This window comes from Amblyomma maculatum, chromosome 3 (assembly GCF_055883805.1).
Source record: "Amblyomma maculatum isolate TAMU_Amacu chromosome 3, ASM5588380v1, whole genome shotgun sequence".
Classification (NCBI taxonomy): Eukaryota; Metazoa; Arthropoda; class Arachnida; order Ixodida; family Ixodidae; genus Amblyomma; species Amblyomma maculatum.
The window spans coordinates 123,388,811-123,414,031 of NC_139346.1; the positions used below are offsets into that span (position 1 = coordinate 123,388,811).

Below are 25,221 nucleotides of genomic sequence, written 5' to 3' on the forward strand. Positions count from 1 at the left end.
ATAGACTTATTGTAGTAGAAACAACTGAGCAGGCGGAACATATATATATAAATCTTCATTTTCCTGATAAAAAATAGAGAACTTATAGTAGGGATCTTCTAGAAGTATATTTCAGTATTATATTTGTGTTATGAAAGAAGTTAAGGTGCCTCGTCAAGAGTCCACATTGTTTCTTGCGTATGTTAAAAGACGGGATATAATGGATCATGCGAAGCATTCGAAGGAAAATGGCGTTATTATATATACGGCTTGTTTATGCAATCATAACAGATGAAATACTTATAACGCACTAGACTGCATGACGCCAAACTTCATAGAATAAAATATTTGTGTGTGAGTGCCTGGGGACGTTTGCAATCAGTCTTATAGACATGATGAATAAACAGTGCTAAAGATGAGGACGAAGAGCAAAGAAGCAAACAGGACGAACGCTGACTCGCAACTCAAGTTTATTGAAGAAAACGCAGAATAAAACCCCACGCGAAGCAACATCAAACCACACCCTAATCAAATACGAGCAATGAAGTCATGACAACCCAGTACACATGCCATGTTCAAGAAATCTAGCCTCATTATCTGTTAAAGCAACGGAAGGGTCACTGACACATTCTTCACCTAATCGCATGATGTGCTTGGCTTCAATAATGTCCCGGTTATTCTGAGCCGGGTGGACATGCAAAATATCTGTTTATGAAAGAAAACCAGTCGGCAGCCTTCACACCACTTACAATGCCCAACCAGATTAGACCCCTCTCTACCAATCTCTAGTGATCTCGTCTGCTTTCGTAACCGAACATTAATACACCTACACGTTTGACCCACATACACCTTATCACAAGATAACGAAATTTTGTGTATCACGCCCACTTTACAAGATGCGAAAGAGAAGTTGAGAGAAGTTCAGAGGGAAGGTAAACGATATTTGGTCCTGCTATTTGTGCATGACCTGTCACACAATTTGAAAAATGTGGCCGGAACGTTTGATGTTGGTGTGGGCTTCTCAGCATTAAAAAAAGCGGCAAAATATGTAGCCAGTCGAGGACAAACAAAGAAGAAAGTTCTGGAAAAAAAAAAAACAGGTGTCGGGAGACCTATGTTCCTTGTAAAGTGGGCGTGATATACAAAATTCTGTTATCTTGTGATAAAGTGTATGTTGGTCAAATGGGCAGGTGTATTTATATTCGGTTTCTTTATTTGACATTTCCCCCTGACCCATGCAGAGTGCAATAGAGAGGGAGTAGGAGGTGTAGATATTTACACAAGTTAATAACGCACCAAAAGGTTATTTAACATAACATAATAAACAACACAAATAGAAAACATACTCTGCAACATCACTACACAATATTAGCAGGCGAAAGAAAATGTCCATTTCTTAATGCTAAAAAAATAACAAAGGTGCAAGAAACGTAAGAGATGAAAAAAGAAGACAAGGCTGCGCACGGTGTGATAGAAAAGAGTACAACTGAAAATCACAACAGCATTATTATTATTCATAGAAAGAAGCTTGATAAGAACATTGTATAAATAGTTTTACACACAGGAGATCGCAGAGAAGAAATTGGCATCATAGACATGCAGCCTCACAAGTGAAGAAACAAAGTGTCTAATCAAGTACGAAGTGTTCCCGTAACCGCTTCTTGAATTCTTCAGTATTGGTAACGGTAAGCAATGCTGCTGGCAGGTGGTTCCACTCCGATGACGTCCTGGGGACGAACGATGTCAAGCAAGCAGTAGTCCGGCTATTTGGGATGCCAAATTTGTGCGCATTGTCAATGCGGGTTGAGGTGTAGGTGAGTGGAATGAACAAGGATTTTTTCAGGTAATCGTTAGTATAATACTTTTTGAAGGAAAGGCTCAGTCATGACACCTTTCTGCCCACATCAAGGGGGGTTAGTGATAATAAATTCATCATAAGCGTTACTTTCTCTCCGATTATAGCTACAGCAAATAAAACGGGCTGGGCGATTTGGCAGCGTTTAACTAACTGCTATTAAAGGACTTATTTTGAGGGTCCTATATTGATGAGGCATATTCAAACTTACTATGCACCAACGTTTTATACAGCATTAGTTTAACGGAAGAAGAAGCTATAGAAAAGTTGCGCTTTATGTATCCCAGCATGCGATTAGCGATTAGCACGAGAGACCCCTAGAGACAGGGGAAGAGGGGTGGGGAGGGGGGGGGGGCTCTAATAAATGTTTTATTTTCGACACGCATGACTAATGTTCGGTGCCATATTTTTTCTAAATGATTCTAGGAACAGTCACGGGTTTCAAATTTGAAGCGCGTTATTTTTAGATGTCCAAATGGCTCTTTGCCGTGACGTGAAAATGACGTGTCCTTGCAAACGGATTTTCAACAGAGCTATTCATGCTGCCTGGAGGGCGAGTATAATTACTGTAGGGGAACACCAAATATATATACGTTAGGAGGGAAAGCACTTGTGCAATGGGTTAAAATGCACTGCTTGCTGTCAAGGGGCGATTCCTGAAATCTGATTGGCTGGCTTTATGTAGCAGGAAATACGTCATGCATACACATTATACGGTGATGTCAAAACGACGCTTCGTAACGTAACGAACGTGCTGCCATGCAGGTTGTTTTCACGTAACTTCTAACAAAGGAGGGTTGATCTACCTTCTATATTTCTTTCAAATATTCATCTTTGTTGCCTGACGACTGCAAAGAAGCGCGCTGCAATTGGTTTTGCTGCCAACATTTTTTTCGGGGCACAGGGAATTAATAACGACGAAGAGGTGGAGACTGCGCTTATTTCTTTGTTGTTTTTGGCCAGCTGTGATTATGAGTTATACAAGATATGTAAAGTTTAGGTAGCTGAAAACTATGTGACTCAATAAATACATGATTTTTGTATTAAGTTAATTTTCGCTTTTCTGGGTAGTGCATATGTCATTATAAGGTTTCTCAATAGCAGCCCAGGAAACTAAAGTTTACCTACTTTGTAGGCTATTATTTCAAATACGGCTTATGGAAGAGCAACAATAATGCCACACTCAGTATGGTTATCTGTGAAAAAGCTAAAGCTTATATTTATATAATGTTTCAATAGAGAGATACAATCGCACTAGTTACAAGAAGACAGCAAACATTGAAACTTTCTGAGTGCATTTTGAAAAAAAAAGGCATATTTAATATCTTTTAAACTGTGTCACTATGTCCATATATTCTTCTCTACATCAGCTTTCAACATAATTAAAACATGTTGCATAATTTTGTTTCACTAGTAATTACGGCCATTTAAATAAGGCCCTTGAGCAAGACTTAAGCCCAAAGCAGATTTGAAGATACTGGCACCATATCTGGAATAATTTTGGCATAATATTGTAACAGGGAGAAATATATTTACAAAAAAGGATTAAAGATATATACAATGAGAGACAGCCAAGGAGTCAGGAAATGAGGGCCCAGCGTTCGATGCACTTCTATTCACCTTCCACTAGTGAGCACTCCTCTTCGTCTAAATCGTTCTCCACCCGTAACATTATTGCATCTAGTCATATTGTGTCTTGACTTTGCAAATTAGCTGTGACAGACACAGCAGTGAATGATTCGAGATCAGTTTTGTACGCTTACAGTTTCTCATGCGCTTTAGCGTCGGGCGGCACACAGACGTTTTTCTCAATCACCTTCACCATGACAACGAAACTTTCAAAGAACAGTTGAAAAAAACAACAACACGATTTCTGATATTTTTAAACTTTCTCTAGGTATTCTCCTTCACGCCAGCTTGAAAATAATTAAAAACATATTTCATAATATTGATGCACTAGTAGTTTCAGCCAGTCCAATAAGACCCCTACACAAGAATTTACAATTATTGTAGATCCGACTTCTTGCCCACTAAGCGTAGAAAATTCAAGCATGTTTAGATTTATCGCTCTAAAAATATGCCCACCATACAGAAAAGATGTCTACGGTACTGAAGACATTACTTTTGAGATGATATGGTCACTAGAGCAGCCATGAGTGCGGGGTATGCTCACCCAGACGTTCGTTTTAAGAGGCGGCGCAGTGTGAACTCGTTTTCGCGTTTCCGGACCGACAGAGTTCGAAACAGAAGTACCTTTTGGATAGCTGTTCAACGAATGTGCACAGGAACTTCACTATTATTTCTGTCCCTTGTTCGACCCGTAACCAGACTCCGATAACACGAGGCTGAAGGAAGCGATATGACAGCACTACCGGGGAGTTTTGAGCGCCCGCTTCACCACCGCGGGCGACAGCCGCAGTCGCATGAGAAACTGCTGCGCCAAATGCGACCGACGGAAGGCATGAAAGTGGCACTCCAGTGGCAAAGCGGGGTATGGAATGCAAAAAATAAAAATAAAACTATTGGTAATCGGATGCTCGCAACTATCTCAGAGGACGGCTTCCAGACGGACTGAACGGGGTCTTTTGCCGCGCGTTCGATCTGCTGTTCACACTTCATGCCGGCACGCATAGCTTGGACTACATGGAAGAAACTGTGTGTACAGAATGAAAATAATATGCACTGTCGAATCATTCGAATAAACGAATGTAGCCCAGAAACACTGTTTTAAAGAGGAAGTCCTCTATGCCCTTCACATGTTTCCATTTCACTAAAAATTATTTGTAATACATTGCTTGGTCCTTCAACATTATCGTATTTCTGTGTAATCCGCATTATGGTCATGATGGAAAAAAGCGCGAAAAAGTACACGAAGGACGGAAGGAAGACACGGACAAGCGCTAGTCCCTGTCTTCCTTCCGTCCCTCGTGTTATTTTTCGCGCTTTTTTCCATCATGAACGTTAACCAACTCGCCCAACATTCGGCATTACTTACCGCATTATGATGTAGGTGATTGCTAAAAACGTCTTGGTGCTGCCTGATGCCACAGCGCATCGGGTACTCTACGCGTACAAAACTGATTCCGAAACATTCACTGCTGTACCTGTCAGAGAAAACCTCCGACGTCGAGACACAATATGACTGGATGCAATAATGTTACGGGTGGAGAACGATTAGGATGAAGTAGAGCACTCATCTGTGGAAGGTGAAGAGATGTGCGTCGAAAGCTGAGCCCTCATTGCGTGGCTCCTTGGCTGCCACTCAATTTATACATTTATAATCCTTTTTTGTAAATATATTTCTCCCCGGTATAATAATATGCTCAAATTTGAAAGTCGTGCGTGATTCACAAATGCCGTAGAACCTTGAGATCTGAATAGTGCCTATGCCTTGCACGAGGACCTCAATGAAGTGGCCGTAATTACTAGTGAAACACAATTATGCAACATGTTATTATTGATTTTGAAAGCTGATATAGAGTAGCATAGATGGAAAGAGTTTAAAAGTATCAAAAAGGTTTTTTTTTTTGTAATTGTCCTCAAAAACTTTCAATGTTCGCTGCTTTTTTTTTTAAATTAACGCCATCGCATCTTTTCATTGAAAGGCTATATAAATATAGGCTTAAACTGTTTGCAAGATAACTATACTGCGAATATAGTGGGGAAATATTGCTGCAAAGGCCTGCAAGGTAGGTAAAATTTGTTTCCTAGGCTGATTTTGAGAAATGTTATAAAAACACCTGTACCAGCCATGAAAGCGAAAATTAGCTTAATACAAATAAAATCATGCATGTATTTAGTCAGATATTTTTCAGCTACCTAACATTAGCACGTTTTGGGGAATTAGTAACCAAAGCTAGCCAAAACAGCAGAGAAGATAAGCGCAGCACCCCAACTTTTCGTCATTAATAATTCGTTAGTCCTCGAAGAAATGTTTAACATCAAAACCAATCGGAGATCTCTTCCTTCCAGTCATCAGGCAAATATATAAAAATTTAATAAATAAAAACGGTCGACCGACCATCCTTTGTTCTATTGTACGTTTACACGCCATGAAATAAATGACAGAAGTTGGGCGCCACGCTTGGGACCACATTGAGGCGAGCGCAAAAAAAGATGGCGGATTTGACGTGGAGTATAGATGGCTGTTAGCTCACCGAAGTTTAGTAGACAATTACTTGGTGTGGGAAAGTGGGCTGAGACATCTTGTTGTAATTGTGGAAAGCACTGAAACGACTTTATAAGGTTATTTTCAGCTGCACAAACTTTTAGAGGTATAATAATGAAGACGCAAATATACGGCCGCACGAGGGTCCTAGCTGCCCTCTCGTTGCAAACACTTTTACCTCATGGAGAAATTGTCGATCCGCGCGGTCGATGGCAGTCTGCTAACTCATGCGGTCGATATGCGTGTCACAAGACCTTTCAGAGAGCACCGCGATGCTTTCAAAATATCTGTCTGGATGATTAATGAGTACGACATTCTGAGGAGGCATATGAAGTCGTGGCTGTGCAAGGTACTTCGCGGTGACAGGAAGTGAGGGATAACCAAGGACTGCCTTAAACGTCGGCCTATGAACATTGTCTTTTTTTGTCTAGCACAATGCATTCACTTCAATGATAATAAAATGAGCCTTCCCAAGATGGAAAAAAGTAAGCAAAATTACTGACAGCTCCCTTTTAAAAAAAGGAATATATGTGCAGTGCACATGGCACATCTTAGCTTGGCACACATGTGATGTGCTTCATGTAAAGGTTTGCTAAGATATGGGGCTGAAACGTGGAGGCTAACCAAGAGAGTTCTACTTAAGTTGAGGACAACCCAGAGGGCTATGGAACGAAAAATGGTAGGGGTAACATTAAGAGATAGAAAGCGTGCAGAGTGGGTCAGAGAAATAACTCAAGTTAACGACATTCTAGTGGAAATTAAGAAGAAGAAATGGGCATGGGCAGGACATGTAGTGCGAAGAGAGGATAACCGATGGTCGCTGAGGGTAACAAACTGGATTCCAAGGGAAGGAAAGCGTAGCAGGGGGCGGCAGAAAGTTAGGTGGGCGGATGAGATTAAGAAGTTCGCAGGGGTCAAGTGGATGCAGCTAGCACAGAACCGGGTTAAGTGGAGAGATATGGGAGAGGCCTTCGCCCTGCAGTGGGTATAATCAGGCTGATGATGATGATGATGATGATGAAGATATGCACGCAGGCTCACCATTCGCTTATAATTTAGGAACAAAAATAAGTTCTCCAGAGCACATTATGACGATACGCTTTAATCACATGATGTTGTTAATTGACTCTTTGTGATGACTGCTTTTTATATAGCCAGAAAGTATTTTCCCTTTATTGCTTTGCATTTTACTTTTTCGATAGTAAGTGTTACGCCTAACTACATGCCGCGACTTTCTTAGTCATCTTTTGCTTTCTATCCGTTGTATCGGTATATACCGTTCTGCATGTTCACGGTAGCCCCTGGGCATTGTCTAATTAACCTCACTGAAATTCCGTTTTTGTATTTTTTGCTCTCTCTCTGTTTCTCAGGCATCTTTCGTATTTTGCAGAGGAATTTCGAGCACCGGCGCACAAAAATTTGAACAATTGTAAGTTCCAGCGTTTGCTTTCCTCTCAGTAGGTTTTTGTAAACACACACACACACACATGCTCTACCGCTCCTCTCTCGCACTCTATTTCTTTGCGCTGCTTTCCGTGCTCTACGCCACTGAAGCTGACACAAGATGTTAAAAACTGAACCAGACGTGCTGATCTGATGGTAGCCAATCATAACTCGGCTGTTACAAAAAGGCGGGCAGCCCAGGCAGTATATAGCTTACACTTAATTGATGCTTTGAGACTTCGAGCGTTATGCTCGGACATGGAAAATGCAATCAAAGCCCAGTGCTTCAGCTACTTCGTAAATCTGTCTTTTCCTTCTGTATACGACGAGGTACCTAAATATTTCAGTTCCTGCATTCAAATGGCTGCTGATAACTGACCTTAGAAGTCATCGGCGCTTATGAGGAGAATGTCACTTCCCGCTCACGTTATGCGCCAGGCCACTGAGAATATTCTTCTGTACTTCTTGCTCTTCAACTGTAACGCTCCTCGAGTCTACTAAACTAACTCAGCCACTCTGTGCGTAGCTGCTGCCGAATGTCCGATCGCAAGTATGCCATGGTACACTGAGATCGCCACATCGCAACATATTTCTCTCGCCCTCACTGCAACTCGAAGCGTCCGAATCGCGAAATGCATCGCAGCCGCTCGGTTCCCGGAGCATCAGTGTTTGTGTTGCGACAGCAACAGTACGCTAGTTTTCGAGCCATTTCGCGTGGCACAGCGTGAGCCAAGCTGCGCATGCGCGAGGAGCCACATGACGTCACAGGCAGCAGCTGGTGTGTCAGATCTGCCTTAGCGGAAGCGCTTCGCCGCGCTCTCCGCTATTGCCGGAGAAGTGACGTCATAACCACCACCGGCGCCAGCTGCGCATCACTCTCTCCAATGGTTGTGTGGAGAAGAGATGTGTGGTTTATACTAGCTAAGAGCGCGCGGCCAGAATCGACCAACTATAAGGAAGGAGAGCCAGGCCGCTGTTCAGCTCGTAACCTAAGCTCTCTTACGTGTTGCTTTCGCAACTCAACTACGTTTAACTGCTGCTAAACCACTGCCAATTTTTAAAATTTGCCGCCAAATACAGCATCAGATAACAGCGCTTTTTTATATAACTTTTTTTCTATTTTACTACAGAATGCGTAACTCGACTGTGTGCTTACGTAACCTGGCACCATCCTACTGCACTTGTAACGCATATGTCACAATTTGAACAAATTGGCTAATTGTCTAGAATAGGGCCCCTGCCTGCCCTCTGTAAGGTCTGTAAATGTCGCCATCGTTTTCTTCCAGATTGAGATATTTTAGATGGCAATCCGGCGCAGATTAACGGGAAAATCATTGAGGCCAGGCATATCATACATTTAGATGAAGAATGTGTCAGTGACCCTTGCATCGCTTTAACGGATATTGATGTTAGATTTCTTGAACATGACACATATACTGAGTTGTCCCGACTTGGTTTTTGTATTTGATTAGTATGTGGTTTGGTGCGGCTAGGCCTGAGTTTGTATTTTGCGTTTTCTTCAATAAAGTTCAGATGCGAGTTAGCGTTCGTCCCATTTGCCTCTACTCCCTTCGCCCCAGTCTTTAGCGCGGTTTGTTCATAATGTTACCGCACGAACTAGCCCAGATGTCTCTTCTATGACGCCTTATTTCCCTGTTTTACGCGATAACACGTTTTCGATATTTTGTTTTCTGGTAGTACAGCAAATAATAAAACAATAGGTGTGAGCTGGAGGTAGGTGTGAATTCAACATCATTTGGTAGATATAGCCTATTTTGGCATATGATGCCGTTTGCTTTATTGATATTATTTCAAACATTTTCAATCTGCGAACCTAAATGTAAAGTGTCCGAGAACATAACACCCCGATTCAGTGTAGTAAAGACTTCAATTTTACCTTTAGCGCGGTTTGTTCATTATGTTACCGCACTAACTAGCCCAGATGTCTCTTCTGTGACTTCTTATTGCCCTCTTTTACGCGATAACACGTTTTCGATATTTTGTTTTCTGGTAGTACAGCAAATAACAAAAGAATAGGTGTGAGCTGGAGGTCGGTGTGAGTTCAACATTATTTGGTAGATATAGCCTATTTTGGCATATGATGCCGTTTGCTTTGTTGATATTATTTCAAACATTTTCAGTCTGCGAATCCAAATGTAAAGTGTCCGAGAACATAGCACCCCGATTCAGTGTAGTAAAGACTTCAATTTTACTGTCGCCTAGTACAAGCACTTCATGATGTTCAAATTGCTTATTTTTAGAAAGAAACGTTATGACTCTTGGGGTATTTAGGTTACCATTTATTCAATTAGAATGAAACCGGTTTATTAAATGTTTAAGACATTGATTTCCAGACGCCATAATTGATTTAATCTCTTGCCCATATTGAGCATTCTTATAGCATCAGCAAAAGGCAATGAGTTGTATCGAAATGGCAACTGGACGTCATTTGTATATATAGCAGGAATAAAAATAAGGGGACGCTTAAGCTTCGCGTTAAGGATAGACGCGAAGCGCTATTGACGCTGAATTTTTATTGCGCAATTTTTTAGTTCTTTTTTATTTTAAATTATTTCAGCATAAAAATTAATATTAGTGTAAGATCGATACACATCCATAACGCTCATTTGTATCTCTCATGGCCTCAGTTGGTTTGGGACGTCGAACCCATAAACTGTGAGCCAACCAATACCCGTTAGTAAGTCATGCGCCCACCAGCGCGTTCACCCACCGGGGTGGTGCAGTGCATGGTTACGGCGTTCAACTATTGTTCCCGAGGATGTTGGATCAAATCCCGGCCTCGGCGGCCACGTTTCATTGGAGTCAAAAGGCAAGGCGCCCGTGTGCTGTGCGACGTCAGTGCACGTTGAAGAAACTCAGGTGGTCTAAATTTTCACTCCTCCACTACGGCGTCTCTCATATCCTGATTCGCTTTGGGACGTTAAACCCCATAAACCAAACCAATAAACGCGTTTAATAGGTGCCCCTCTAACACACTCAGCACGAAAGACCATTCGCGGCCTGTGCGTTGCGTGCACGTCAGCCACGCAGATGACGTGGGTTCCAACCCGAATAGTAGCACACCTATTTAATTGAATTGCTTTTAATTTCTGATCCACCATGATGAGAGGAACCGCCTAGCCAATTATGGCCTAATTCGAAACCTTTTCAATTCGTTATATAGCTCTATTTTGAATGTTCTTTCCGGTGTTCCACTTACCACGAGCACAAGGCGCACTCGAGCTCTGGTACTTTTTCGGTGTGCGCATTTTCCAGCAGACGATAGGGCTCATGGGAGAAACTAGCTCAGATATAGTTCACTATAATTGGGAAGTCGTCCATTGGGGCACTTACTGTCGAGATCAAGGCAATGATGCGATGTGCTTGCTGCGACTGTTCAAAATGCTCAGAGCGTATACAGCCTGCTTTGAAGACGTCCAGCCCAGAAACAGTCCGGGAGCCCGTCGTCGACGGCTGCACACGGAGTGATAATGATTGTGTACGTTCGGGGTTTACTGAAAACTAATCTTCGATTAGGTGTCTTCACTATTGCAGAAGTACAGAATACACAAGCAACTTTCTCTGTCGGCAACAGTTCCTATAGAATTCCATGGATTTGTTGGAGACGAATAAAGCACTGCCCCTCCATGTGTCGCCAAATCGATGGTCTTCGAGTCTGGGGTGCATCAGTCACGAAGCCGCTTCTACAGTTTCAGGCATTATCTCACGGAAAGTAGGGCGGATAAGGGAAAGAAAAATATTGTTGCACCTCCTCGAGCTTTGGATTTAAAACAGGCGCTGCAGAGAAGCTCTCACAGCTGTGTCTGGGCCGCACTGCTGGTTGATTACATCTCAGGCGTTTTTTTCCTCTCTGTGTCTCTGCAGTCAATGCGTTTTATATCAGACTCAGGAATGTACTCGAATTCCTTCTAGCAGCATTTCCGGAAGAATGCCGCAAATGCGCGCGGTTGATGACTTCATAGCAAGCCGCCAAACTGCACTGCGCTTGAAGGATGATGAGATGCGTGACCGGTGCGCTCGGCGAAAAACACGACATACGCTATTTACGCGTCGGCGCGGTTGGGCTACGCCGGATCACGCTCGCTACGTTCGTCACGTTGCGTCGTTGCAATATATACTTTGTTTTTTTTTTTCTTTGCCAACGTAACGTCGCGGAGGTCTATGCGCGCGCGCGTTATGCCGGACTATATTGGGGACTTCAGTCTTCGAGCTTAGCTGTAGAGCAATCTAACCACTACTCAGCCTCTGCGGTGCGAGAACCTGCTCCTTTTAACCAAAACGTAAGATTAAAACGTGTCTGCTTGACGTTAGGGCAGCCTCTACAGTTGGTATCTAAAGGTATCAGAGGGTTTGATTCCCATCTGAGTCTCCTATCGCTAAAAAGTTTGCCGGGCTGCAGCTTCTGAGATCTTGATCTTTTCAGCTGGTGTCATGATGTCTACTACCACTCAGTACATGACCTTCCAGGCAGCACAACCATGGCCAAATATGGGTATTGTGATGGCAATGTCCAGCCCTACATAGAGCCCGCATGTTGAAAACAAACTCAAATATTGGACAGATTGGGTATGATGTAAGATGTGTTCTGGTAATAGGGTTGCTGTCTGCTAACACTTCTCAGAGGTGACACCGTTATTTGTCGGTCACAATTGCCCGCAAGCTTGAGATCGGCAAAGCTGATTGAAGAATATCTGAACATTTCTTTAGTGCTACGGCATTTTTATATTATGCGACTGAGAAGGCAGAAATCAGGCTCCATGCGATGACTTGGGAATTCATTTTAGTTTGGTTTAATTGGTTTTGTGTGGTTTAACGAATCGAAATAACTCAAACTATGAGAGACGCCGTAGTAGAGGGCTCCAGAAATTTCGATCACATGGAGGTTTTTAACATGCACTGACATCGCACAGAACATAAGCGCCAAGCTTTTCGCCGCCATTGAAAAGCGGCCGCTGGGGCCAGGATTCAATCCCGCATTCTTGGAAATAGTAATCGAACGCCGTAACCACTGCGCCACCCGGAGGAGTGATAATGCACGTTAAACAACCATATAGGTAAAGACAGCAGGAAAAAACGAATCTCCTTGATTAGACCTCGCTCGTATCAGGCACTTGTTACTTATCTGTCCTTATATAATGATAACGCGTCGCTTTTTAACTGCAGCTAAAAACAGATGACGCCTCTCTGACGGAATCAATTGCAAAGGTTTAGCAAGCAGCGCTACCCAACTGCAGGCAGCTATCATGCAGAGGATACGCATGCTAGTGGAGGTTGGTTAGTAGTAAGCATATCTCATGCTGTCGCTAGCTTACCAGTACGCGTCTAACGTTGGCGGGCTTTCAGCTCCCTATCGCCTGTAGTGCGCTGAATGCCGCCTAAGCTGACCACAGTGCGACGACAGCTTCATTCTGAAGGGCTAACAGAGTGGAGCCCTTAAAGCCAACATATTCATAACCGGGTTTTCGTTTCAAAACTTGCAAATACTTTCTTAAAAATTAGGGCACTGGAATAAATAATCGAAAAATAATTATGTCCTGCTCAGGGGTACGGTTTATTGGAAGTTGCTCTAGATGGGAGCCGTCCCTGAATTTGAATGTACCGGAAATAGCACAAGACAATTATATTTCCTCCTAATCCCGCGCCAGTACTCGCCGGCATGATGCGAGTGGCAAATAAGGCTAATGGGCGTCTCTTCGTCATCGTCAAGTTCAATATGTCCTCACGAGTGGTAACTTTTTCCGCTCTTAACGTGTCTCTGACTTAGTTAATGGTGTCGTAAATTCGGCAATCCCTGGACACGCTTGCCAAGATTTTGCATGTCTGAGCTCATGACATGCAAAGCTAAGCTGATGCTATTACATTGCTAGGATGTTATCTTTTGATAAAACTTTCACTTGGCTTGCCCTCAACTTGGTTGCTCTATTGCGCAATGGTTGTGTTATTCGCGGAAACGCCGTGCTATCTACGAAAAAAGTAAGGAAAATATTGTATTAATTTTGACGGTTAATTTTGTGGTACGGTTCTATCAGCGTTAAGTTGCGTGCTCATTAATGGGCTGCACTGTGCTGAAAATTGAGTGTATTTTTCCAGCGATAAAAGAATTGCTTATTCGAAAGTAGAAATAGTATAAACACACACACATAAAACAACAATTTGTGTGTATTGTTTCCGATCCGTTATTGAGACGCGCAGAGTTCGAAGAATTTAATGCCTTCTTGAGTTGCCGAAACATCGCGACGAAACCTTCAAAACGATTCTTGCCCAGAACTGCTTTCTAGCTTGTTCTTGACTCTCTCGTTCAACTGCTTCAAATCTCTCAGGAGCGTGTCGTACTGGAATCTCCCTTTTTCAACCACGAGGTCCAGCATCGCTCGGCCAGTTAGGTGCAGATTCTTCTTGACGATGTTTTCATACGTGTCGTACGACTCGGAGAATATCTTCAGGATCTGCTGCCTGAAGATTTCAGGGCACTGAGGATTGTCCCGTAGAGCGGCTTCCACCATTCCGCACACTGCCACCCTGATTGTCTCGTGCTGAACGAAATCGTTGTAACGCATTGCATCACCTGGCTTCCTCTCACCCGCGACAAAAAGCGGCTCGTTGTGGTAAGGGTTCTCACACAGCAGTGACCTGATTGAAGTAAGGACTCCTTCAATTCCCCGAGCTGGGCTCAGCGCTGGTCCAGGCCTTGTTCCTAGTATGCTGAGGCAAACCTTGCCGCAAGCGTAGAGGTTCGGGTTGAAGCCCACACGGCCGGAGTCCGTAGTCATGATTCGGACTCGCGGTGGACTCAGAGGGTAGTCGGAAGGGTACTTCATCAGAAAGTGGAAGAAACCGCCTTCGTACGGGGTGCCAGGGGGGCCCACAATTAGGGCGTGTACCTTGGTTAAGTCGTCGTTATCGGGGCAGATGAACAGGCCCGGAGGAGGCTTGGCACAGAAGTTTTCAATGTCCCGCTTCACCCGGAACAGGCACTGTGGTGACGAGTGCTCGTGCTGGTACTTCAGCGGATCCCAGAAGGTCTGTGGCTTGGGCTGGACGATAGACGGCAGCATCTTGTCGGTATGCAAATAAGGGTTGTGATCAATTTTGAAAATGCTGCACCGCCAGCCAGACGCAGCCACTGCCTCGTTCTTGCGAACCTCTGCGTCGTCGTTGCCTCACGCCGCGTGCCGTTCTTCTTTCTCATTTCTCTGGCACCTGAACAACAGGCGTAATTGCGGTGGTTGTGGGCATGATAACATAACAAATATCGAATCTAATTGAAATAATGGGTACAGAAATTGAGAAATTTATTTTAAAGGGTCACTGTTCAGGGAAGGACCTTTTAAGCAAATGAGCCCAGTGTTTCGATCAGGTACCGGAGATAGTCTGTGCAAAATGCTACAGTGATACGCGCGCCGCAAAACAACGAAAATACAAATCAAAGCTCTCTGATGTTCTCCTTCGGGAAGCCAGCTTCCCCCTTCCCTGCGCTGGCCCGTCAACCCACAACTATGACGTATTTGTCGAAAACGACGTCCATTGGTCAGTCTCGCTGTCTGAGGGTGAAGGATGGGTGTCCATCGCTCGCTGAGCGCTTTTTCCTTACCACGGCCGGACTGAATCCAACAGCGCGCGCTCCCTCGCCTGCTTTTTTTTTCTTTTCGCGCAAGCGGAGTGCCACGCCCCACCTCCCACCAAACGCGGAGGAGGAAGGGGAATTTGTCTTGTGGAGGCTAGACGGCAGGGCAGGAGAGTGGAAAAGCTTTGCGAGGGAACGGGAGGAGAAAACATGACAAAATCGGGTGATTGCGGTGGCTGTAACTGCGGTATTAGTTACTCTATTCAAAACCATGTTGTGGCCTTGCGTTCTGGTGGCGAATTTTTACCGTCACCGGGGAAGAAAATATTTTCGACCGGAGGGTGGACGGTGGTCCTTTAAGCTCCTAATGGAGTAGCGCACGTCGCCTTTTCTCTGTCAGTACTGGGCCGCGAATGTGACATTGACAGTACTTCAAATGCTATGTCTTTAGGCCATTGGAAAGGAACGCACTAAATGCTTATCTCGTGTGCCAAAGCCAGGCAATAAAGAAAAAAATATCCTTACCTCGTGACGGGCTATTAAGAACTTTTGCTAAAGGAACGGGCATCGCCACTGTGTCTTTGCCGACAATACTGTTTGGGTGCGTAAAGTTTTAAATTTTTATTACATCTATTTCTGCCACATCACTTTTGTCGGCATGCGGTAGTAAAGGAACCGGTAGTAAGGGTAGTAATGGAACCCTTTAGAACCAATAGACAAGCCCATGTTCTTCCTTCTCCTTGATTCCTGTGGTTTGTGCAGAAAAAGCAGCACATACTTTGCTGGCCTCGTGGTTATATATATATTTTTCACAGAAAAGAACAAAACAAAATGGGATGGCATGGAAACGGGAAAGGGCTTGGGGTGCTCGGGTAGGACATCTGAGTCCATATTCTAACCTCGAGTCCTAGAGGAACGTGAATCTCTAAACGACAATCCAACACCAAGGTGATCTTTTATTTTGTTCTAATCAAAGCTGGCCTATGAAATTAGGTAATTCAGATTTAACTGCAAATTTATTATTCCCCAGTAAAACTTGGAGATGCAGAGACGTTTCGTTGATGCATTATCATTCTGCTCTCAAATTAAGCTCAGGAAACCTGATGAGCTCTTCACAAATTCATTAAAAAGAACTCTGAATTAGATTAGTACTGAGGAGGAGCTACCAATGTGACCCGCAGTCTGAACATCCGTACCACACAGCATGTCAAACCTATAAACACTGTCCTGCACACTAGTCGGATCTGGAGGTTGCTTTTTGTTGTGGCTCAGATTGTGAACGTATCAGATGCTGACCTACACACGGCGTGTTTCACATATCGGCTTTGTTTCTCATAGCAGTAAAGAAGCGACGAATTATTTCTTGTACGAAGTTCAAAGTGCTGAATGTCCATAAATACAGAGCTTTTCGGCTTTGTTTCTCATAGCTGTCCAGAAGCGACGAATTATTTTTTGTACGAAGTTCAAAGTGCTGAATGTCCATAAATACAGAGCTTTTAACACTTCCATGTCGGTTGCTGTGCTTTGTGCAAGAGATGAATTAGAGAAACGTAAAAAAAATGCGATTTTAGAGCTATGATTAGTGCGTCGAGCGCAAACGAGGTTACCAAAGGGAAGCAGCGAGCATGGAGTTAGCAAATTACCGATATTGCACGAGGAAATAGAAATGCAGGTTTTGTATAAGGTAGATGAGCCCAAAGTCGTAAATGCCATCATTGTAATGTAAACGATTTTCTAATCAGTAGTACAATCCTCAAAGTCCATCTTTCCTGGACATCAGTTTTATTTGTGAGGTGAATATGAAATAATGAAGAATACGTTATGAAGTTTTTCCAGCAAAATGGTTAAATATTGCGGCATCCAGCAATATCTGTCTTCTAAAGGTCGCTTATGGCAGCTGAGTCAAAAATAGAAAACCAGGGGAGAATGTTTTTGACATTGCAACAGCATTAATAGCAAAAAGTTCAAGCCTCTCAAGAGAAGACATACCGATATATTCTTTGTTATAACGAAATTTTGCAACACGCGAGAAATGTGCGCGTATAAACGCCTCTTGGTAAGGTGCGCTTGTCTAAGAATCTGCAGTGAAGGCTTGAAGAATAGGAATCTAAGATAATTGCTAAAATATTTCAGTCACGATCCAGTAGCGCAAGGCCTATGCAAGCAATGTGTCTTAAAACTGCTGTTTTCAAACTGATGTTGGCAAAAATTTTATTCTGAACAGCAAAGCAACCCATTTCCTCTTCAACTTTTTCAGAACTTTCAGAACGCTGCGTTCCAATTATAACGCAGTTTGCTCGACCACCGGTATGGAAAAAAGTACTCGTTCTTGCTACTTGCAAAGAGTAGTAAAGAAGTGCAGGTCCCAATGACACTGGTAATCCAATCGCTTGATGAAACGTTCAGAGTGCTCACCGTTACATCACAAATTGTACTTCCGACACCGGAAATCGAAAATGGGCTTCCTCGGTAAAGGCCCGGTATTCTAGCCACTAGACCACGCCAGATACAGTGTGTGTTAAAGCGGGGCGAAGCACTCAGTCGGAGGATCCTGCAGCTTGAAGCTATGGGGTAGTGAAGGACCATATGACGGCCTTTGAATGAAGGCTAGAACATTCCTCAAACCCTATGCGTGCCTATTTTGCTCCAACTACCAGGAGCAGGCTATCACCGGGACAGAAATCATACCAAGAGTTCATGGACGATCCCGTTTTGTAATAGGACGTTCTTTACGAAAACATTTTTTCGCACACTGTCAAATTATACTACAGAAACTAATATGCCGGAACATATCTACTCATGACGCTCTTTTTTTTTTCACTATAATAGCTCTTGCTGCAGTGGAAAGCCTTCTCACCAACATATGTTTGGTTGTATGGCTGTGAGCAACGCACAAACAAGAAAATAATTAGTTTTCTCTGCATCGATTGACTGCATAATTCCATTTAATATCTATACGTTGCGATATGATAAATTTGCCTCACATATAAAAGTGGACTTGAAGGAAGCTGGAAGTGATAACGTCTTAAGGTTGCCTGTGCGGAGACCGCGTTGTGCTGCTCTCGCTAAATATGGCATGATGTGAAAGGGAGAGAAAGGAGGTAGAAAGAGAAACGCCAGGAAATGTGAATAGGAGGGGGAAGTAATTAAAAAGAATGGTTAGACTTTCATGCAATCTAGCATGTAAGAGAACGGGCTATATTTATCATGTGCTGCGCAATAATTGCTAATTAATAATACAGGAATACATATAACGGGTACACTTTCAGCTGCCATCGTCCTCGACGGTTCCATCCACCAAGGCAGGTGGACATCCCTAGGTGAAGCGGATACTGTCAGAGCATTCTGTGAAATTGCTGCCTCTTTTTGTAGTAAGAGTTACCACAAGAGAATGCCAGATGCAGAAGTGCCAACACTGCATTTGCTTTATAATTACTACATCAAGTAAAGACATCAAGAAGGTGCAAGGCAACTTCCAAGGAGTGCCGCTGCTGAGCTTTTGCATCCACTTATTGCACCTGTGGCGCCACCTTCAGCAGCTGCCGCGAACACCAATTGTTTGGATCGCTTTAGAGGCACCTGAGAGCGCCACATGTGAAAACCTAGCAGTCGTATACTCTGCGCTGTCGGGTTCTCGTGCTTGAATGATCATATTTTTTTCATTGGCTTATTACACTCAACTGATACATATGTTGCTAATACGCTATAACCTATGGTTATTGTAAATAACCCATACAGGCCAATGCTAGAAGTGCATCGTGCATCGATTACATCTTTGCACTAGACGGCGATGTAACCAGCACGTACTGTGAGTGTTACTTCGTTATCACAGATCTCTCCTGGCTGTCCTGTGCGACAGCGCAGGAGACCATGCGTGATTAAAACTAAGTTTCCTTACAATCTGGGCTTTGTTTATGCCAGCAAAACTTGGACCAGCATGTAAGCATTCCAGCAGTGGAATAATCTATGCGTAGTGCGAATTTACGGCAATTACTCTACGGTACTGGACTTGCAACATACTTGGCCACCAACACGAATGCTTTGCGATGAACAGAGGATATGCTCAGCTCGATGCAGAAATAAAACTGAGGGCCGAGTAAATTGGGTTTATATATCTTTCAGCCAGCCCCATGACGTCTTCACGAAAAAAAAATATTTACTTCTGCTGCTTTTAAGTCAGTGTCATTCTAGTGTAACATTTCATAAGCGATCAGAAATCGATGTTCCCATATTAATACTGAAATTAGCCCCAGATGGCGCTACCGGTAAATCATTCGCTAGTCTCTTCGGGTTTGGAGTTTTCGGTCATTTTTAGAGCGTAGTTTTTTGGCACCCGTTCCTGCATTTCGCTTCTTAGTCGCCATCGGCATTGTCCCTCGTAACCAGCTCCGCAGTCGGAACAGCGTGTGTTCTTGCCGCCACCGTTTGACACTGCATGTACCTTCCCCTTTTTCTTCATCCGTGGCGGCGACCGCGTGTGTTCTTTGATTGCTGCACGCGCTCCTGCCGCCACCGTTCGCCGTTGCTTGTACTACCTCCTCCCCTCCCCCTCTCTCTTCCTCCGTGGCGGCGACCGCACATGTTCTCCGTTTGCTGCGCGCGTTCCTGCCGCCAACTTTCGCCGCTGTGCGTGCCCCCCCCCCCCCCCCCCCTTTCGTCTTCCTGCGTGGCGGCGATGCTGTTTTCCGTTTGCCGAAGTGCCGGCTCGGAATAAGATCAGCAATCACGGTGCGTGCATCAAAACCTGAAACGCGGAGTCAAGTTGACTTGTATCGCTAGCGCCATCAGTGGCATCAGTCACCCGCTGCGTTCCTATGTGCTCACGGGCTGCCTCCGCGACCTCCCGATAACGTATGCTCTCTTTAATGACAGTCAAGAAGTGTTTTTGGTGTTTGTCTTGAAGGAAGTAGTGTGAAAATAAAAAACGTTGCCTGTAATTGTACATACACGTTTCATTTCATTGCCTCAATCTATCGATACGGTGACACAGCTTATGAGATGCGTTCAAATTTCGCATTAGGAAGTATAACGCAACGTCGGAAATTGCTTTTTTTTTTTTCAGAATTCGAAGGGGATTATTTCGGTGTTTTTTTGTTTAAAGTCGCTTTAGTTTATTTTAAAGAATATTAATTGCTCCGTGTGACGTCCTCTTTTTCGCTAATAAAGTGTGGTTTTCCTGTGCAATCAAAAGTGATTTTGAGTTTATTTCGGGCTTTTTACGCGATAGCATACTGGTCTCGTTCCACCGAAAAGTCATCGCCGCACTCTAGTTCGAGAGCAAGGTTTTGTGAGGTGCTTTTTGAACGTAGTTTTCCTTTTCCTTATCATGTGCACCTAGAACGACCGTGATTAACGAGCAGTCTGTAGAAATATGGCGGGATATCAGGCTACAAGAGAGCTTACGAGTTTCAGAGATACACCCAGCGGATGACGAGTCTATTGGCAGTATGCACGGTTCCACAAAACATGTTTTTAGCGGATGTTTAAACGCAAATAGCCTCCGGAGTGACGTAGCACGCTCTGTCACGCATTCATTCAAACTGCTTGCAAGCGTTTAATGACCGGACACCTCTGATAGTACCCTGCAAAACGAGAACTTTGTTGGGGTAAGTTCTGCTACATATATTTTTATCTGTCGACTTCGCAACTCGCACCCCGGGGCGAGTTGGGTGTTAACTTTCACAAGTAAGCTTATGTCTACTCTTGGCGCTGGCTGATCATTTACCCTCCCCCCCCCCCCCCCCTCTCCCCCAGAAAAAAAAAGGCACGTATTTGCACAATTTGATATACAGAAGTAGGTTACTGCCGGAATATAGCTTCATGCTTGTTTTTCCTCACGAAGCCTTTCGTTCAGGCACCTACCAAATTGACCGACGTTGTGTTGTTGCAAGAGAGCGCGACGTTATACACAACGCCCTCAGTACATTTAACAAATCTATCTTGATGACGAATGGTACACTGCCGCGTTTGGGACCGTTGTGCTGACGGCAGAGCTCTTTTTCACAACATACTTAGCTTCTCTGGGGCTGAAAATACCACGCGAACGTTTGCGTTCTTTCCTATTTTCTTGAAATTGTGGAAGCGACAATGAACGTAAGGAGTGGCAGCCAAATTACTCTTCGTTTCGTATTTGATGTCACGTTGTTTCTGTAGTTTCTTTTTAAGAAGGTTTTCCGCGACTGAAACCACGAAATCCTAAGGATACCTTGCTTCGAGGTACCTTCGTAGTTGTTCATAAAAGCTATTGGATTATTGGTGGGGGCATGACTTTTCATGTGCGTTTTGCATGCGGAGATTCATAATGCCTCGTTTTGAGAGTTTGAGAGTTTCAAATGTGCTGACATATATGGTAGAAGTGGTTTATTGCATAGAGGTGAATAGTAGCAGCAAACATGGTTGCCCATGAATATGAAACGAATATCAAGAAACCTTCTCTCTGGCTCAATAGTCATGTCGGTAGTCAATACCGGCAGGTGAAACACTCTTGTACAATGGTCAAAATGACCGATGTAGAGACCTGAAAGTGCTGTGGTGTGCAGTTAAAAATGAACAAAAGCTGCGTCTTCGCCAAGAGTAGAGATAAGCTAGCTCGTGAAATTGTGGAAGCTGCACAGATGGTTACATTGCAACATAATTGTGTTAGTAAACATTCCGTTGCCTTCTCTAAAAGACAGCTGGCCTTCTTGGGTTAAAGAAATCCGCAATCCCTCATTTTTATCGCTTTCTGTTCTCTTCTTTTTTCCTTTTGTGTTGTCTCTTAGGTTTGGCGCTTGCGCTACTTTTGCTCATGTTCCGTTCGCAATGGTTGACTGTCGGTTGATTGTCAGTCGGAAGTTAGCGCTTGTGGTGTGTATTCTCCCCACTGTCCGTCGTCCTGTTTTTCCGCTATCTTACATTATGGATAAAATAACTGAACGCCTTGAACAATAATCGTAGGAACACGTAAAAAGAGCACAGCTATACATCTGGATCAAAATATTTTCATGGCTTCTATACCGTTCACAACCTACCGGAAATTGGCGACGCAAATAAAAGCACCTGCATTGCCGACAAAAGGTGACGCTTGACTGCACCTACATGTCGGTAAAGTGCCTACAGAGCATCAGAGGGATTTTTAACATAGCGAAACACATAAGGTTATAAGCACCTATTTTGTTTGACACAGATCGTGACGCTATGCAAAATAGAGTACAGTTATAAGTATTATTATGCGCTTTGCTTTATAGAATTAAAAGTTTTCGCTTTGAGGGAAAGCAATGCATGCGCATAGGTAACAGAATCCGTACCCCTTCTTCCATAAGCTACAATTCATGTAGCTCAAAATATCGCCTTTGTGCTCCCAGGTTTGAAGGCCGGATGTACTTGTGAATTTTATTGCGACAGAACGAGCTATATCGCCATTCTGTAAGATGCATTTATATTACGCGCATCCGTCTGTGTTGCAACAGGCGCGGCGTACCACAAAATGTTCATGTGTCACAAGAACTGTTCGTGGCTACCCTTGGCTGCTCCGCCAACGAGAAGCTATATCGGGCTACATATGACGCACACCGTTCCTGAGCGTAGTAGAATCCACCAGACTCATGTGTATCATAACGACCTACTTTATAACTTCGGCGGCTAGCTGTTATCTGAGGCGCGCGACCGGAATGCTCACCTGATTCTGCTCGTGTTGTCGTTCATGTACTGTACATGTAGCTTTTCGCTGGGCCTATACTTGCCAGGGGCAACTGACTGTGAAGGTCAGACAGTCTATAAAGCGCACACAAAAGGGGGTTTGACGGCCTATCTCCCGATGTTTGTGGAGAGAAGTTGCTGCTAAAAGACGAGTCTTTTTCTCTGATCGGCATATGCACTGCCTTGTATAAAATATATCGAGTGTGTCACTACACTTTTGAAAGGGCAAGAAAAAAATGCTTATCAGCCATCCTTCATGATACTGTAAGTGTGAAGGCAGAAGGAATCTATTACCTTACAAAATAAATTGTTCCTGTTAGTAAGATCTTCGATATTGTCACGTAGTGGTGACCAGGCCACTGGCGACAAAAGAGGAGGTCTGAAATTCACTGAAATAAATTCTTGGGCTGACTTGCGCTCGCAGGACTAAGAAATCGGCCGCGGCGACAGCAGCAAGCATGCTCAGTGAGTCATCGATCTACGAATGCCCCGTTGCACTTGTCCGCGCCCAATTTAAAATGGGCGAAGATCCACCAAGATAACGGTCGAGGAAATCTGGAAAGGTATCAAGAGTTTTGTTTCTCGGCGACCACGCGGAAAAAAATAAGGCGCGTAGCTCACTACAAAAAATGTGAGAAAGCCGCGTCTCGCGACAACGAGCATGAACAACATCGTTCCTTACGTTACCGTCTTAGCGATAAGGCCGAGTGCCGACGGCTATTCAAAACAGTGACTAAGCTCCCTATGGCTCGCGGCGTTATTTTCCCCGTCAATACCTTTTCCATGATGTTTCAATATAAACAGAGAATGGAAAACAACACAAATTTAGTCATTAGGAGCCTTCAGCGCACGTTGTATGGCTTGAGGTGTGCAAAACGAACAATTTCAGGGCGCACGCGTCGCCGCTAGGATGCCGTTGGTGTTGGTTCTGGTTTGTGGGGTTTAACGTCCCAAAGCGACTCAGACTATGAGAGACGCCGTAGTGGACGACTCCGGAAATTTCGACCACCTGGCGTTCTTTAACGTGCACTGACATCGCACAGCACACGAACGCCGTGCTTTTCGCCTGCAGCGTAAAGCGGTCGCCGAGGCCGGGATACGATCCCGTGCCCTTGGGAACAGCAGTCGAGCGCCCTAACCACTGCGCCACCCCGGCGGGGTGCTAGGATGCTGCCGCGCGGTCAGGCAAGACTTTATAGTCATTTGTTTGACGCGGCTATGAACTTTGTACGGCCCAGAGTATTCGCGTAGTAACTTTTCACGTAATCCATGACAGTCTATTGGCGTCAGTACCCACACTTGGTTTCCTGGCTTTTACTCTGCGTTGAATCGCGGGGCGTCAGTGTGCTGCCGGCCTTTCATGCGCAGCAGTGGTAGTCTCGGGCATCCTCTTTACGAGGCAGGTAGGCGTCGACGTCGATGTTGTCACGTGAGATAGCATCAAGTCAAGCGTTGTGGTGGGCTCCGGGCCGTAAACAAGCTTGAACAGGGCCGCTTTGGTTGTCTCCTGGACGGCAGTGTTATAAGCCAAGATCACGTACGGTAGGTAGGATGACGTCCCGGGTCTTGCATTCGGCGTCGACGTATCGGTGCTGATAAAATTATATGGAGCATGCTTTTTCCTTCTAACATTTTTCATGTGTTGCCTAATGGAAACTGACAGCCATGTTATATACGTAGGCTGGTAGCAGACATCAACGTGTTTTCGCTTCGGCGAAGGATAATTTCCTGGGTTCAGTACAGAAGGTGTGATTGTACTTTTAAAAGAACAGCGTGCTCCGTTTACTTATGTCCGCACCTGTACATAGCAAACATGCCCGCAATCGTTTTGTTGAGGCGCTCCCTAGGTCCAATGGTCTGGGGATGGTATACGCTGTAGTACGATAGCTTGTATGGCCGTAAGTCAAGACGGTTTACGTGAGCTCAGCCGTAAATGATGTTCCCCTCGTCTTGCGTCGCTGGCACTCATGACACATAATCACGTAGTGAGTAACGTCGGCAGGCAGTCACAGCCACTATTACTTCTGCTCGATTCACTGCAACGTGCGTGCAAAGTGCAGATGCTCGACTGCCGACTCGTCGCGCAGCACGCGAAGAATTTCTTGCTTCTGCTGTTCCTTCCGAGGCTGTTGAACATTACCTTAGTCTTCCGCATATTGATTTTCAAGCCTACCTTTCTACCTTTCCTATCAAGGTCATCAATCGTCCTTTGCAGTTCTTCTCCTGAATTACTTAGCAAGGCAATGTCGCCAGCAAATCGCAGATTACTGAGGTATTCTCCATCTCCCCTTATCACTAACTGCTCACATTCTAAGTGCCTGAATACTTCTAAGCAAGCTGTGAATAGAACTGGGGAGATCGTGTCTCCTTGCCTAACACCTTTCATTATAGGAATTTTGTTTCTTCCTTTTGCAGAACTATGATTTCTAAGCAGCCACTATATATATCTTCCAGCAATTTCAGATTACTGAGGTATTCTCCATCTCCCCTTATCACTAACTGCTCACATTCTAA

General features: G+C 44.2%; 1 pseudogene; it reads right to left on the reverse strand.

Moving 5' to 3' along the window:
• Positions 1-13,633: 13,633 nt before the first annotated feature.
• On the reverse strand, positions 13,634-14,533 carry LOC146195930 (ubiquitin-conjugating enzyme E2 Z pseudogene; annotated as a pseudogene).
• Positions 14,534-25,221: the final 10,688 nt, after the last annotated feature.